This window comes from Octopus sinensis, linkage group LG26, assembly GCF_006345805.1.
Source record: "Octopus sinensis linkage group LG26, ASM634580v1, whole genome shotgun sequence".
Classification (NCBI taxonomy): Eukaryota; Metazoa; Mollusca; class Cephalopoda; order Octopoda; family Octopodidae; genus Octopus; species Octopus sinensis.
In genome coordinates, this window is record NC_043022.1 from 23410669 (window position 1) to 23424813 (window position 14145).

The 14145-nt window shown below is 37.2% G+C and overlaps 1 protein-coding gene across 1 annotated transcript in view; it reads right to left on the bottom strand.

The window, feature by feature from the left end:
• LOC115224810 overlaps positions 1–14145 on the bottom strand; it is a 42680-nt gene that overhangs the window by 13795 nt on the left and 14740 nt on the right. The gene's annotated exons all lie outside the window — the stretch shown is intronic.

The following is a 14145-nucleotide window of genomic DNA, read 5'->3' on the forward strand; positions in this document are numbered from 1 at the left end:
AATCCACTCACAAGGCTTTGGTTAAACAGCTTCTATGGATGTGTGTAGCTGAGAGAGATATCTAGAGAGAGAGAGAGGGAGACAGAGAGAGAGAGAGAGAGAGAGAGCGAGAGAGAGAGAGCGAGAGAGAGGGAAGCAAAGACAGAGAAATGGGATGAGTGGATAAATACGAATGTTATCTAACATAATTTAGCCTTCTGCTAGTAGAAGCTAGATCATTTCGTGTTGCAGATATTTCATATTTAGTGCATCTGGTTTACCTCATCAGCTGATAATGAATGAAACCCGAAGTTGTCTCTTTCTCTCTCCCCACCTTTCCTCTTAGTAATTCTACTTGTTGTTTGCTCCCGTCTTTTTTCTTTTTTGCTGTCTGTTGACTTCTGTAAGTTTCTTTTAATAAATACTTCAGAACAAGTCTATTGGACAGGTCTGCGATGATGTTATCTCTTGAATAACTGGTGGGGATGTTTGTATACAATTTTGTTGGCCAGAATTTTACTGATGTCATTATTCAATCTGCCAAAACTCAGTTTATCGTTTGCAACGAATTTCCTGATTGAAAACAAACACATGCCGTATTGGAATGCTACACATACCCACACACATACACGTGCATGCACTCATATACGTGTATGTGTATATATACATACATATATATGTACATGCATATATATATATATATATATATATATATTTAAATGGATGAATGAATTATCCTTTGTTTACCGTTAACATACAAGTAACACGGATGAAGCGACCTATTCAAAGGTAGAAACTCCAGGTTAATGTGCAGTAATTTGTGTAGTATAAGTAAATAAATAGAGTTGAACGAAGATGTTATTAAAATTCTTTTACTTTCGACATATGTTTCGAAGACAACATTGATTTTATAGAGCGATCTTACAAATGTAAACACTGGCAGAAACATACCTTTAACTCATATAAGTGATTTCGCCAGTCTTTATAGTTTGAACAGTTAGTTTAACGTGCACTTTACTTCAATAGAGAAATCTACTTCTAAGCCTTTGAACATTTTTTCAACCAACGTATCCCTCTTTATTTGTTCTCTACTTATTATTTCTTTTACCCTTCTCTTCCTAGTATCTGACGTCAAATCTACTAAATGGTTTTTTTAAATACTTAATAACGTTCTATTTATCATTTAGGCAGTCATCGTAATTGTTATAATGTCTTGTTGTTGAGATAGACTCTCTTTCTTTCCTGATGAGAAGATTGCATTTTACACCGTTTATTCCTTTGGAATAAAACCAATGTTGGCTTCGAAACATATGTCGAAAGTAAAAGAATTTTAATGACATCTTCGTTCAACTCCATTTATTTACTTATATATATATATATATATATTAATAATAGAAGGGTAAAATTTATTAATTAAATTAATTAATTAATTAATCAATTAATTAACAATTTTACCAAGTAGATCGGTACGTTAAAATAACCATTATAGGTAAAATTATCCACATAATTATAATTAGGGGTCACCTAACTGCTTTACCACATACCGAAATTAGAAAAAGGATTTAAAAAAGGAATTTTTAACTCCTTTTTCTAATTTTGGTATGCAGTGAAGCAGTGAGCTGAACCCTAATTATATATATATTTATATATATAAATATAGATATACCTCATTCTACATTGGTAATTGGCTCCAGGAGATACGACTTAAGTAAAAAAACATCTTAAGTTGAATTAACTTGTCTCTAGGCTAGGCCAATTTACTTGTCTGTAGGCTAAACCGACAATAACCATTTCCAGTTTTGTACTTTATATATGAATGCATTTTCAATAATATATGTTTAATAAAAACCTATTTTAAACTTACAAACAAATAATTTTTATTTTTTAATACAGTACAGTAAAAAAAAAAGTAATTTAAATTTATGAATACAATTTGGCAATGTTTACCAAACATTGCGAACACATAATTTATGAATGCAGTTTGGAATAAGACATGGTAAAATAAAGCCTTTTTTAAGCTTAAAAATCAAATTCAGTAATTATTATTATTTTGCAATAGTAAAAAGAACTAAATTATTTAAAATTTACCAATACGTATATACGATTTGGTGGTTTACATTGCGGATGTAGATGGCTGTGGATCGTCAACATCAATAGCTGACTCTGGCTGTTCTTGTTGTTCGATATGCTTAAAAAACCAGTTGAGAGTTCCTTGAACTGTCTTCTTCTTTTCCTCAAAGATTACATTATAAGGAGCAAAAGCACCCATAATCTCGGAAAAGTGTTGAGCATTTGGATCCATATCCTCGAACATAGAAAGACCTTTCCTGATATATGCAAATGCTTGCTGCATTTTCTTAATGGTAAAGTGATGTGGCTCATGTTCGACTTCCTCTTCTTTATTTTTCTGCTCGTGAAGCTCTATCAAATCCTCATTTGTCAGGGGATGCTTATCTTTATCAAATAAATCTATGAAATCCTCCTGTTTCTGTCCCTCTGTCACACTAACTTTTCACCACCTGACACAAGGTTACCTCCTCCAACAATCTGCTCTCAAAGGATCTTTGTTTGTTAAGGTGCTTGGTGACCCCACCAGTGCTGGGTGCCACACAAAAAGCATCCAGTTCACACTATAAAATGGTTGGCATTTGGAAGGGCATCCACCTGTAAAAACCATGCTGAGGCTGACCCCGCCAGTGCTGGTTGGTATTAGGAAGGGCATCCAGCTGTAAAAGCCAAACCATAGCAAACAGTAAAACCTAGTGCAGTCCTCTGGCTTCTCAACTCCTGTCAAACTGTCCAACCCATATTAGCATGGAAAGTGGACATTAAATGATGATGATGATAATGACGATGATGATCGTGGTGAGGATGATGATACACATACACACACATACCTAAGAAAAATATTCAAGAAATTCAATCAGTCCCCAACAGTTACCACCGACTTGACCGTGGTCAACTTCCTTGAAATGATCCCTAGACCTGAAAACAGGTAAGTACTGCTTCACAGGAAGCCCAACAAGGTAACTGTGTACATCCACAGAAGTTTGAAACACTCACCTGCTATAATTAGAAACCTAGTTTCAGGTGTTAGCAGAAGACCATTCAAGTTTTCAGCTTATAAGCTCATGTTCAACAGGGATGCTCTCTACTACAATGATCCATTGGTGAGGAGTGAATTTTCTGAAAAGTTAGCATATATGGAAGACTCCCAACCTCTACCCTCACACTCAAAGATGACCAGAAAGAGAAAGATAATCTGTTTCAATTTTCCATTTAACCTAGAAGTTTCCACCAATGTAGCTAAGCCACATGTTCATTAAGGAACATTTTCCCAGTGGTCATAAATACTATAAGCTTTTCATCTCACATAATGACAAGGTGAGCTACCCCTGTTTAGACAATATTTTTCTAACATTGCAAGCTACAAAAGACACAAACATGCACTTGCACAACTTCCAACTCCAGGCTGTAATTTTTGAAACCTTACCATCTTCCCTCTAGGGGGATCCTACCTCTCAAGGGCCATATTCTACAGAGCCACCCTCACATCTGATGATATCACAAGGCACTATGAACATGGGAACCAGTGACTTCAAGGGAAGGTACACCCAGCATATGCATTCACTTAGAGGCAGGGATAAAGAAAATTCCATCTCTTTGTCTCATTTCCTCTCATTAATGCATCTGGTGTCACTGGAGTGTCGATCTCACTTCTAACAATACCAAGTGACCTGCCTTGGCTGATGCCATCCCAGTTTCTGATAGCCATCTTGGACTTTCTGCATCCCTGCATTTAGTAAACTAAGCCTGACAAGCAAGGTTTTTGTAACGAGCCAACAAAACTCTAAGTTGCATGGAGCTGAATCAAACTGTTTTAAATATTAATATATGTAATTCCTATTAAATGTATTAAGTGTCCCTCTTTCTTTTGTTTTTCCAATCAACTGTATTTATATACAAAAACAATTGCAGCATGGAAGGTGCTTATAAGCCATTTAAAAACACACAAAAACCGTTAGATTCACTTCAACATTTAATTTATATACACAATATATGTCCCCTGTGCCGGTAGCATGTAAAGAGCACCTTCTGAACGTGGCCGATGCCAGCGCAGCCTTGACTGGCTTCTGTGCCGGTGGCACGTAAAAAGCAGCAACCGATCGTGACTGCTGCCAGCCCCCCCTGGCACCTGTGCCGGTAGCATGTAAAAAGCACCCACTACACTCACAGGGTGGTTGGCGTTAGTAAGGGCATCCAGCTGTAGAAACACTGCCAGATCAGACTGGAGCCTGGTGCAGCCTCCTGGCTTCCCAGACCCTGGTTGAACCATCCAACCTGTGCTAGCACAGAAAACGGACATTAAACGATGATGATGAAGAGTTACATATACAAGAGTTATATATTCAAGAGTTACATATGTTAAATAGTGAGCAGAGCCTCAGAAGTAAATATTCAAGTGTGGTGTATACCACAGGCTACTCTTCAAACCAAGGATATCTTGATTAAATGCACATTCACATTGCTGCAAGGAGGTACATGTTAACATGGCAGATTCAATCATAACTACATTGCATTGCTTTTGTTTTCTGTGGATAGATACCCTTCTTAACATCAACCACTCCACAGAGTGTGCTGGGTGCTTTTTATGTGGCACCATCACCTGTGCTTTTTATACAGCACCAGCACTCCCATACTAAACAAATAAAAGCGTAAAAGAATATATATATATAAATATAAATGTATATAAATATATGTGAAGACCCAACAAATGAAGAGAGTGTATGGCTTGCAGGACAGCCTGCTGTGCTTACCTTGGATTGTAGGGCAACCTGCTGCATGGCTCGCAGGACGGCCTGCTGTGTTTACCTTGGATCATAGGGCAACCTACTGTGCTTGAGGAGACCTACTGAGTCAAGTACATCAACATCAAAATAAAAATCAAATGGAAATTGTAGTTATGACACCTGTGCCGGTGGCACATAAAATACACCATCCGAACGTGGCTGATGCCAGCACCACCTTGACTGGCGTTCATGCCGGTGGCACGTAAAAAGCACACACTATACTCACAGAATGGTTGACATTAGGAAGGCTATGCTGAAGCACTGCCTTTAGTCGAGCAAATTGACACCAGGACTTATTCTTTGTAAGCCTAGTACTTATTCTATCTGTCTCTTTTTGCCAAACCGCTAAGTTACGGGGACGTAAAAACACCAGCATCAGTTGCCAAGCGATGTTGGGGTGACAAACACAGACACACAAACATACACATATATACATACATATATATGACAGGTTTCTTTTCAGTTTCCGTCTATCAAATTCACTCACAAGGCTTTGGTCAGCCCAAGGCTATAGTAGAAGACAATTTTCCAGAACCATGTGGTTGGCAAGCAAGCTACTTACCACACAGCCACTGTATATAAATATAAATGAATATATATATATATATGGCATGGCTGTATGGTTAGGGAGCTTGCTTCCTAGATACATGGTTTCAGGTTCAGTTCCACTTTGGGTAGGTGTCTTCTACTATAGCCCCGAGTCGACCGAAGCTTTGTGATTGAATTCGGTAGGCGGAAGTTACTGCCATGTGTGTATGTGTGCGTGTAGGTGCTCAGAGCCTCTCCAAAAGGGAGAGAGGGATATATAAATATATATGTGCACCAGTCCCGCATAGCCCCAGCCCATTGGATTTCAGAACAACCTGCTGTGCTTGAGGAGACCTATTGAGTCAAGTACATGAACATCGAAATAAATATCAAATGGAAATAGTAGTTATGATACCTGTGCCGGTGGCACATAAAAAGCACCAACTGATTGTGGCTGCTGCCGGACTCCCCTGGCAACTGTGCCGGTGGCACGTAAAAAGCACCCACTACACTCATGGAGTGGTTGGCGTTAGGAAGGGCATCCAGCTGTAGAAACCCTGCCAGATCAAACTGGAGCCTGGTGCAGCCTCCTAGCTTCCCAGACCCCGGTCGAACTGTCAAACCTGTGCTAGCACGGAAAACGGATGTTAAACGATGATGATGATGATGATGATATATATATATATATATATATGTATATATATATAAATATAAATGTAAATATAAATATATATGTAAATATATATATATAAAATTAGAAAAAAATCACCTTTCATCAATTCAAAATGAACAATTAAATTACACCATCCAGTAAATTACACATAATAGAAATATTAACATTAAAATAACAATAAAATGTCAAAGATTAAGTAAATTGCAAAAAAATAATAATAATAATTAGTACAAATTGTAGAAAATTAGTTATTATTATTATTTTTTTGCAATTTACTTAACCTTTGACATTTTATTGTTATTTTAATGTTAATATCTCTATTATGTGTAATTTACTGGATGGTGTAATTTAATTGTTCATTTTGAATTGATGAAAGGTGGTTTTTTTCTAATTTTATATATATATATATATATTACTAGCAGTATCGCCCGGCGTTGCTCAGGTTTGTAAGGGAAATAACTATAAAGCATTTTTAGAGAGTTATAGCCAAAAAATAGCAAAAAAATGATGGTAAATTTTTTTGAGAGTTAAAAAAGGTGGAGTTGCGTCCCCTAGACAGTTTGTGGTTTGTGTTTCTGATTCTCGACCCCATGTCGAATTTATCGATTTTTTTCAGAACTGGGGGAACTTTTCAAAATTTTGGCTGCGTTAGTTTTGAATTATGACATTGGGCTATGTGTGTGTCAAGTTTCATCAGAATCGGTTGAAAGCCGTGGTCAGGGTGAGGGTACAAGCAAACAGACACACAGAAACACGCACAGACAAACTGCCGTTTATATAGAGAGAGATATTGTGTGAAATTTGATTTAGTACTTCTAAATTGAATTTTTTTTCCTTGTAAGTTTTGGATTTGATCCCCTCAAATATTAATAATTATGTAAATATATATATATATACACATACATACATAAGTATATATATACACATATATATATATTTCTTTACTGCCCACAAGGGGCTAAACATAGAGGGGACAAACAAGGACAGACAAAGGGATCCCAGTGCGAAACTGGTGCTTTATTTATCGACCCGGAAAGGATGAAAGGCAAAGTCGACCTCGGCGGAATTTGAACTCAGAACGTAACGACAGACGAAATACCGCTAAGCATTTCGCCCGGCGCGCTAACGTTTCTGCCAGCTCATATAAGTGGAAGGCCAGTTTATGGGATTATTTTAGATTTCCCGTCCATTAAGGATTTAGCCTTATGGCGTATCGTTAGATCCCAAAAATCCGTTGGCCCATGACCTCTTGTACATACAATAAGCATAACAAATTTTTTGTTTGACTGTCACTCCTCAATTTTCAAACAGTGCAGCCAAAGAGAGAAAATTCACTCGAAAGTAAAATATATCTATCTACACACACACACATTCTTATACAAGAATGTTGTTGACAATAACTTCGAAGTTTCAGCCAGCTAACCCAACGTCCGACGAAGGTTTGGCTGGCCAAATCTTCGACGGACTATGAACAACATACTTGTATAAGGACAAATCTGTAAACAATTGACAAATTAAATTTAAATGTTGAAGTGAATCTAACGGGTTTTGTGTTGTTTTTAAATGGCATTCTGTATTTGTTTCAGCACACGATCTCAGATCAGGTCACTTGCTATGCAAGTACATCTCCGGGAAATAAATTTGTACACCACAGTACAGAGTAACCCATCAGATTAATGTAAAATTGCTTTTATTATAACAGGACGTTAAAACAAACACGTGCGCGCGCGTGTGTGTATGTGTGTGTGTGTGTGTGTACGTAGGCGCTTCCTGGTTCACTGGATAAGAATTACGTGTTTATTCTATGATAAGAATGTTTCAGCATTCGATAGAAATTTAACAGCCGTAAAATAAAAACAAAAAGAGATGGATTTAAACGCAAAAGTTATTTTGAAAAGTTAAGAATAGTATTCTTTGACTGACCTATGTAGTTCACTGGATCCGTCCATGGCAGCCCCTACTGTTTCTGTGAACGAAGTTCGACAAGTGACGACAAAGCAGGAAGGAAGATATATATATAGAAATATATATTGACACGAAATGGGAAGTGATTTCACGTAATAATCAGCACTGGGCAAAGCCACGGTGATATTGAACAAGCAATTTCAATTCTGTTACAACAAAAAACAAAAACATCGAATGCACACGGCACTCAGAGCCAAACATACACACACACTCACACATGTGCGTGCATACATACATACATATGCACACAATCGCGTACACTTGCGAAAGTGCAGAGATTAGCAACAATATCGAATTACAAGTGAAATTGACAACGAAAGTCCACCCCTCTGTCTCTCTCTTTATCTCTCTCTCTCTCGGCATATTCATACACAAACCTGTATGTATATATGTATGCATGTTGGCGGAAGGATTTTAGTTGTGATACGCTGAGATGCAGCAGCTTGTAAAAATTACGTGGTTTGATGTTGGCCTGGTTGGAGTTCGGGAACAAGCAAAACATCACATACTCTTTTACTTGTTTCGGTCATTTTTACTGTGGCCATGCTGAAGCACCGCCTTTAGTCGAGCAAATCGACCCCAGGACTTATTCTTTGGAAGCCTAGTACTTATTCTATCTGTCTCTATTGCCGAACCGCTAAGTTATGGGGATGTAAACACGCCAGCATCGATTGTCAAGCGATGTTGGGGGGACAAACACAGACACACAAACATATACACACACATACATATATACGACGTGCTTCTTTTAGTTTCTGTCTACCAAATCCACTTACAATGGTTTGGTCGGCCCGAGGCTAAAGTAGAAGACACTTACCTAAGGTGCCACGCAGTGGGACTGAACCCAGAACCATGTAGTTCGTAAGCAAGCTACTTACCACACATGGTGAATAAATAAACAAAAAAAATGGGAGATTGTTTAAAGTTTTTAGTAGCTTTTTAATTTCATTAATAATGAGATTGTACCATTAAAAAAACTAGGAAAAAATCTAAAATACTCGGTCAATATAAACTTTGAGACCCGTTAACAAAAACAAAAATAAAAATAAAAAACCCAGCCTGCTAGATGTTAAAAGCTGTGTAGAAAAGGAATATGCAAACAAAAAATTGCACAGACAAACGGTGGGGTGGGTGAGAAGAGGGCTATCGGAAAATTCACAAGATCCGATTTTTCCCTATTACTTTCAGGAAAAAATTTCATCAATATATGATGAAATTCTATAAAAAAATACGGATCTTTTTGGTTTGAACGGCAGTTTTTCTAGTGGTGCCATATGAAATTGTCACCCATAATTATGACCCTAGAATCGATCTATTGCATTTCAATCTCTTTTAGGGTTAGGGTTAGGGTTAGGGGTGGGGGCAAGAGTATCTTTTTTTCTTCACAAATGTAAATAAAACCAATCTGTTTCTTAAACGAGGGACATATTCATACGGCACAGAATGCTTTTTAACTCAATAGACGTCACTGATTGGTTGAAATTGCAGAAATTGAAGAAAAAAAACAGAAATATCTTACAAACTATAGAATTTTCTCAATAAAGCCAAGAGAAAAAGATGTTTTATAAGCACATTCTACCAGTATACGAGGTTTAAATTTTTTTAGTTACCTAGAAATTATGTTAAAAACTGCCGTTCAAACCAAAAAGATCCAAAAATACCATTCAAATGGCACAAATTATGATTATAAAGATATTACTGGGGGAGAATTTTTTCGAAGAGATGAGGAGAGGACTGTTGGAAAATTCACACGATCCGTTTTTTTCCTCTTATAATTTTCAGGAAAATGGATATCTTTTAATGAAATTTTACAGATGCACCTTTCAAACAGCATAGATAACGATTATAAAGAAATTTGTGGGGAAAATGTTTTCCAAAAGGGTGAGGAAAAGACTGTCGGAAAGTTCACACAATCCGTTTTTTCCCCCACTCATAATTTTCGGGATCTAGTTTAGCGCCCGGTCACCAAAGCAAATTTTTTTAACCGGATTCCTATGTTTTCAATGTTGGAGATTCCGCATATGCAAAAACCACGTTTAAAAATTTTTTAATCCCCACCCCACAGTTTTAATTTTTAACTTTTTATGTATTTAAAAAAAAAAAAATCTACATGGATGTCCTTCCTAATGCCAACCACTCCAAGAGTTGTAGTGGGTGCTTTTACATGCCACCAGCACGAGGGCCAGTCAGGTGGTACTGGCAACGGCCACTCTCAAATGGTGTTTTTATGTACCACCTGTACATGAGCCAGTCCAGCAGCACTGGCAACGACCTCGCACGAATGTTTCTTTTTACCGTATATTTCCATGTATATGATGACTTTTAGATAAGACGAGGTCAAAATTTGTAAAAAAAATTTCATGAATTTATCTCATATCTGTAGTATAAGACGACTGCTGAATTACAAAACCATCTGTGTACAGGCTCGCTTTTGCATCAGCAGGTATCTTTAGAAATATTGGTCTTGTAAAGATGATGTTATTACAAAAGTTTTTCTTAGGAATTTAAATAAATGAAATATCAAATCCATTTCTATATCATGTTTTTTTCATACACACATAGCCTAAAAGGGAACCATTGTTTTGTTCGTGTTTCATCTGTTGATCTCTTGCAAATACTGATTTCCTTCTTCTTCCTCTCCTTTTCCTGTTCACATACCAATACATACCAATATGTACTGTATATAACCTAACATCTCTCTATATATAAACGGCAAAATGTCTGTGTCCTTTATACAAATCCACACAATTTTTCAGTTAGAGGGCTCGCACTTTCTATAGTTATTCAAAACCGTCCAAGGGTGGTCGTGCAAATCTTTACATTTCCCTAGTCACCCCACAAAGCCATTAAAAAATCAATAGAAGTGACTTTTTTGTGAATTTTCTATCCAAAACCCAATCAAAATGCCTGAAACTTGATACACCAACTGAATGCCAGCTAGCAGTATGTGATTGGTCGGAGATTTGGACAGTACTCGCGTGTAAGTGCGCACACACGCAGATGTATATACATGCACTAGCACTATGACCCAGCGTTGCCGGGTCATAGTGCTAGTTTACCAATAAAAGCAAAGACAATTCTATATCATGTTTTTCCTATACACTTTGCCTAAAAGGGAAACCATTGTTTTGTTTATGCTTCTCAGCTGATCTCCAAAGAATTCTGATTCTTCTTCTTTATCAAAACTTTTTCACTATCATAACAAATGCTGACAATATGATAATGGTGTTTCATATGACTGAAATGTTCTAAACAGTTACAGCCAGCCTGGAGTATTAATAACCATTTACCAACACTTCATGTAAAACCACAAAGTGTCTAGTCAAGTGAAATTTATAATCATTTTATACCCATAACAATATGCAACCACCTGCAAAAAAGAAGAAAATATGAGACTAGTTTCAAATTGAAAGTTATAAAAGTAGCCAAGAGTTCTAACAATTGTGCTGCTGCTAGAACATTCAATGTTACTGAGAAGATAGTATGAGAGTGGAAAAAGAATGAGGAAAAATTAAGACAAATGGCTAAACAAAAATGTACAATGAGAAGAGAAAGCACTTGTTGACTGAATTTGGAAAATGATGTAGCAGAATGGGGATTCCAGTAGAGACAAGACAGCTACATTGTAACATGAAATATATTAAGATATTATGCCCTAAAATGGACTAAATTATATAAAGAAAAAAGTAAAGATTTTAAAGCAAGATCACTTAGGGTGCCAAGAGCACCATCCGAGCGTGATCGTTGCCAGAGCAGCCAACTGGCTTCCGTGCCAGTGGCACGTAAAAGGGCTTAATTCGAGCATGATCGTTACCAACGTTGCCTTACTGGCACCTGTGCTGGTGGCATGTGTAAAAGGATTCAAGCGAGGTCGTTGCCAGTACCGCCTGACTGGCCCCCGTGCCAGTGGCATGTAAAATGCACCCACTACACTCTCGGAGTGGTTGGCGTTAGGAAGGGCATCCAGCTGTAGAAACTCTGCCAGATCAGACTGGAGCCTGGTGCAGCCATCTGGTTCACCAGCCCACAGTCAAACCGTCCAACTTATGCTAGCATGGAAAGCGGATGTTAAACGACGGTGATGATGATGATGATATTTATTACCTATATTATGATTTTTTTTATTTTGTTAATCTCTTTGCATATCTGCATATCTGAGATTAAGGTTAGTTTACTTATAAGATCACTAAAAATTCTAAGTTTGATTTTTAGAATTGTGGTATAAGATGACCACAAATTTTTAGGGTAATTTTAGGATTTAAAGGTCATCTTATATGCAGAAATACACAGTATATATATATATGTGTATGTATATATATATATATATATATATATATAATATATATATATATATATATATATATATATATATACATGTGTATCTGTGTTTGAGTTTGTATTTGTCCCCCACTACTGCTTCACAAAAGGTGTTGCTGTGTTTATGTCCTTGTAACTTAATAGTTTGGCAAAAGAGGCCAACGGAATAAGTATTATGCTTAAGAAATAGGGCCTGGGGTCAATTTCATCATCATCATCGTTTAAGATCTGCCTTCCATGATGGCATGGATTTTGTTTGACTGAAACCCTTCTAGGCAGGGATAGATAGATAGATAGAGATAGATAGATAGATAGATAGATAGATAGATAGACAGACAAACAGACAGACGGGCGGATGGACGGATGGACGGGCGAGGTGAATAGATGAAAAGATAGATAGATAGATAGAGAGAGAGAGATGGATGGATGGATGGGAGAGTAGATGAAGAGATAGATAGAAGATAGATAGATAGATAGATAGATAGATAGATAGATAGACAGACAAACAGACAGACGGGCGGATGGACGGATGGACGGGCGAGGTGAATAGATGAAAAGATAGATAGATAGATAGAGAGAGAGAGATGGATGGATGGATGGGAGAGTAGATGAAGAGATAGATAGATAGATAGATAGATAGATAGATAGATAAATAGATAGATAGATAGATAGATAGATAGATAGATAGATAGATAGACAGACAGAAACACACACAGATAGATAGACACAGATAGATAGATAGACAGACAGACAGTCGGACGGACATACAGACAAACAAAGTAGGCATAAAAGACTAATAAGATATTCGAGAGATAGTTTATCTTACTAACTGGCTTTGCATTCACACACTGACTGCTATGTTTCCCCTGCACTCCCTTGCTCTCTATAACCTAATTATTATTACTGTTACCATCATCTTAACTTTAACTAGATTCTCTGTATGTAAGCTATTACTACCATCTCTGTCTTACTCTTTCACGCACATTATGACTGCACGCTCCATTCTTTACTTGAATAAACCCTATTGTTTTTTTGTGGCTATATGGTAAGAAGTTTGCTTCTGAAGCACATGCTTTTGTGTTCGACCTCACTGCATGACACCTTGGGCCAGTGTCTTCTGTTACAACCCCAAGTTGACCAAAGCCTTGTGAGTGGATTTGGCACACAGAAACTGAACAAAGTCCAGTATATATGCATATATACATATATATATACATATGAAGGGGTGCTGAAAGTTCCTGACTTTAAGGGTATTGTAAAAGGCCTTAAGGCGGTGAGCTGGCAGAAACGTTAGCATGCTGGGCGAAATGCATAGCCATATTTCGTCTGCTGTTACGTTCTGAGTTCAAATTCCGCCGAGGTCGACTTTGCCTTTCATCCTTTCGGGGTCGATAAATTAAGTACCAGCAGCTGCTTCGGCCAGGGTCAAGATACAGGACTCTTGACATGTCCAACAAAGCATGACACCTAAACCAATCAGCTCAACCAACCAATCAGCTTAAGTAATTGAGTGATACTACACACTGATTGGTCAGAATACAGTTTGCAAAACCTAACATCTGGAGCCTACACAGCTGTATTTAAAGCACAGATTCAATCATCTCGCTACAGTAAAAAATTTTTTTTTTAATTGCATTTTTCATCTGCGTTTTGAGAAATTGCTGCCTTTGTTGAGAGAGTTCGAAATTTTGATCATCGTTGTTTGTGTTAATTGTTATTTGAACAGTGCCCGTTGTGTAACGGTAATTTTCGCCCTACGGGGCAGAAAATTCTGTATTTAAAATTGTTATTACCTTCGAGGTAATTTTTGAAACATTCTTTGAGGAATGGAAT